Source organism: Drosophila mauritiana, unplaced genomic scaffold, assembly GCF_004382145.1.
Source record: "Drosophila mauritiana strain mau12 unplaced genomic scaffold, ASM438214v1 Y_36, whole genome shotgun sequence".
Taxonomy (NCBI): Eukaryota; Metazoa; Arthropoda; class Insecta; order Diptera; family Drosophilidae; genus Drosophila; species Drosophila mauritiana.
The window spans coordinates 322,071-326,575 of NW_022881582.1; positions in this window are offsets into that span (position 1 = coordinate 322,071).

Consider the following 4,505-nt stretch of genomic DNA (forward strand, 5'->3'; position numbering starts at 1 on the left):
TTCACACTTCGGCGGTCGAATCATTACGAATGTAATGTAATGTAATGGAATGTATTTGGCGTGAGAAAAATTTGTAATCCGCGCAGTTGCCACTGCCAGGGCGGTGAGCGTTATGAAAGCGAACCTGCAATCCAAACGTAGACGGTTACATCAAATCAGGCAATAGCCGATCTATTCGCCAAGTTTCAAACAACATATTCAACTTTACCTCATTCCGAACAGCCATACTCTTATGCGGTATCTAAGTCGAATCTAATATTTTGCCCCACTATAAACGAAAGCTCACTGCTTAACGATCTTCAGCGTGTTAAACCGGTCTACTCGCCAGGTCCCGATGGAATGAAAGCAATTACAGAGGAATCCCTAAATTGTCGGCTATCCCAAAACTTTTCGAAAATGTTAACACTTCTCATTTGCAGCACCTTTGTAGATCAATCATATCACCATGTCAACACGGTTTTATGAAACGCAGATCTACAACCACTAACCTCTTGGAGCTAACTTCTTACGTAATACAGGGTTTCAAAAATAATCTTCAAACAGATGTCTTCTACACTGATTTTAGTAAAGCATTTGACTCTGTTAATCATTACCATCTTATAAGAAAACTTGATCTTATAGGTTTCCCTGTTGATCTTCTAAATTGGATTTCAAGCTATCTGAATGGCAGGACACAACAAGTCCTCTTTAAAAATTCTTTATCTTCTATTCGCCGAGTCACATTCGGTGTCCCACAACGGAGCCATCTTGGTCCGCTTCTTTTTACCTTATTCATTAACGACTCCCCTTAATAATAAAACATTCGCGTGTACTTATGTACGCAGACGATGTAAAAATATTGCCTCCAGTACAAGGACACTTCTTGCCATTTGGACTTACAATCCGATCTAGACCGATTTCCAATAGACTTAAATGGCTCCAAGTGTAAAGTTATGACCTTTTGTCGTGCCAACCCAATACGCACGACTTACACTCTAAGTGGGTGCTCTCTGGACAGAATAACACGAGTTGATCTTGGTGTTCTTCTGGTCCCAAAACTAAAATTTTCTGACCATATTTCGTCTATTGTCAATAAGGCCAGGGGTGTGCTTGGTTTTATAAAAAGGTGGTCTAAGGAATTTGATGACCCTCACTTGACTAAAACCTTATTTATTTCGTTAGTTCGTCCGATTCTCGAGTACGGATCACCTGTTTGGAGTCCACAATACGCAGTCCACTCGGACCGCATTGAATCGGTCCAAAAAAACTTCTTACTTTTTGCCTTGCGGCGCCTAAATTGGGATGCAAACCATATATTACCTCCTTATTCCAGTAGACTACTTTTAATTAAGTTACCATCCCTAGCTAACCGTAGAACTATGCTTGGAACAGTCTTTATTTGTAAGCTTATTCGTGGGGATGTTGAGAGTCCCGACTTGATAAGTCGGCTTAACTTCTCGGTTCCAAGTAGATTCACTAGAAACTATGTACCCCTTATCTTAAATCATTGTAGATCTAATTATGAGTTGCATGACCCTAACAGAGTTTTATGTTCTGACTATAATAGACTTTATCCTATTATCTGTAATCTTGACTCTCTGCCTCTATTAAAGCAATCGATTTTATCTTTTCTATTACATAATTAGATCCTATTAACACTAATATTTTACACATAGTTATTTTACATTATATTCATTTCCTCGTTCCTGTTCTTTTTTTTATATCGCGTCTATATCTTCTCGCGAATCGAGCCGTACGATACACGGCAGCGCCCCTAGGTCGGTTGGGCGGGAGGTGTGGCCGTGGGTCCCGTTCGAAAAAAAAAAAAAATAAAAAAAAAATAACAATCACAGAAAAGGCTCGATCGATAATTAATAGCTCTAAGCCTAATAGTGCAGTATATGCACTTAATAAAGTGCAGATAAGAAAGTTTGATCACAAGTCAATTAAAACAATACTTGTCGGTTACGAACCAAATGTGTACAAAAGGTGGAATGGGAAATCGAAAATTTTATGACAGCTAGGGATGTTGAGGTGGACGATATAAACATGTTCAAAGTTGGTACATGAAGAAGAGTCGAAGTTCAACTTCTTTTAAGAAAGATTATGTAGAGTCAGATTTTCCAATGGTAGAAAATGATGAATCTGTTGATTCTAGAATAAGTGTACAACTTAGGGAAAATTCCACATGTCTAAAGAATGCCGATCCAGTTTTAGAAACTGATGATGAAATAAATGATAACAAAAGTAAGCAAGAAATCAGACGCAGTGAAAGAAATAAAGGTAAACCTAATCTATCATATAGATTTTTAGAAAAATGTCTAATGAATACTCAAGTCTGTTTAAATGATATTACCAGTACATTTGATGAAATTGAATTTCGTGATGACAGATCTTTTTGGGAAAAAGCCATACAAGATGAACTTGGTTCACATTTGGAAAATAAAACATAGAGTTTGGTGCAGAAGCCTAATAATAAAAACATAGTATATTGTAAATGGGTTTTTAGTATTAAACAAGATGAGTTTGGAAACTTAGTAAAGTATAAAGCAAGGCTAGTAGCACGAGGTTTTACACAAGAATATATGACTGATTATGATGAGACATTTGCACCAGTTGCATGAATTTCCAGTTTTCTGTTTTTGTTGGGTCTTTCAACTCAATACAATTTACAAGTCATATGGATGTGAAAAGAGCATTCTTGAATGGAACACTAAAAGATAAAATCTACATGAAGGTTCGGTTGCTATTTATGGCCTTAAACAAGCTGCAAGATGCCGGTTTGAAGTTTTTGAAAATGTGCTAAAATATGTTGGATTTGAAAATCTAAAAGTTGATCGTTGTATATATATTTTAGATAAAGGAAATTTCTTAGATAATATCTATTAGTGGACGATGTAATAATTGCAACTAGTAAATATGAAACTATGTGTAAATTTAAATGACTGATTTGAAAGAAGTTCGATATTTTATCGGAATTAAAATTGATAGAAATAAAAGTTAGATATGTCTCAGTCAATCTACATATGTAAAGAATGTGCTGAGAAAGATTAATATGAAAGACTGCAATGCAAATAGTACACCTCTTCCAAGCAAACTAAACTATGAGCCTCTTCAATCTGTAGAATCATGTGAGGCACCACCACCACCAACTATGAGGCTCTTCAATCTGTAGAATCATGTGAGGCACCATGTTGAAACTTGATTTGTTGTTTGATGTACATCATGTTATGTACTCGCCCAGACTTAAGTACATCAATAAATTTTAAGTCGATATATAAAAGGAACGGTTGATTTGAGATTGAAATATGAGAAAAATGTACAGTTTAGTAACAGATTCTGATTGGGCACGAAATGAGACTACTGTACTACTGCTTAACGGCCATTGTTTTTTCTCTGCCAGGCCAAACTTTTCCATCTTGTACTGCATGTCCCAGGAAGTGGATTTTGTTTACAAGGAAATGACATTTCTCCCACTTTTACGTAAGCCGAACTTCGCTGATTCAAATAGCACCAACTTTAGTTTCTTAATACATTTGTCATTCGTCTGTTCATATATCATAATGGTCTAACGATTCCTTCTTTTAACCAGTCATCGACTTCTTTTTTAACGGCTTCGGCTTCAACTGGAGGATGTCGACTTGGTTGATGGCGAAATCTTCTTATCCGGCACAACTCTTAGCTGAACAGGTGACTCTGCGTCGCGGTTGGATGATATTCGTCTATCAACTTCCGTATCATAGGTGCAAAATGGGGAGGAGCGTTCACATTACTTTCAGTGCAACAATAATCATGAATACTTATCTGGTTAATGTTAGCTACCTCAGGACAAGCTGACAACGACGTAAACGTAAGCACATTAGCATCCAGTGTAAATTGAAACTTCGATAGAAATAAATCGTATCCAAGGAGAGCATCATCTTCCATTTTTTCATCCGCTACCACGGTGAAGTTTTGAACAGTCTCCATATCGTCTATTTGAACAGCTCCAGCGAAAACTCCCAGCGGAATCGTGCCCGCCTTGCCCTAGCCACGCAACAAAGAACGACATTGGCTTAGCACAACATCTTTTAGCCTCATGTAAACAGAGTGCTTCACTTTAACACCCGTGTCAACCAGGCACGCAACTTCAATACCATTAAGTATAATGTTCTTCAGCCGTTTGGAATCCTTTACCAATTGCACCGATTTCACTGACTGCGGGCAACTTGTTGATATATGACCCACAGCACCACACTTAAAGCACTTCGTTCCAGCATTGCAATCTTTCTTCATGTGTTCAGACGATCCACAATGATAGCAACGAGCCGTATTTTTACTGTTGTTATAATGCTGCTGCTAATCGCTGCTGTAAATCTGTTTTTTTGTCTTGCTTTCTAATTCCAAATTTGCATACCGCTCTTTAAGTTCCTCATATGTACAAATTATAAATTTGTATTCGTTTTTGATGCGTAGTCCATTCACAACATAACGTATTACAGACTTGTGTTCAATTTGGCCCAGCGCGGCCATTTTCTTCATCTGCA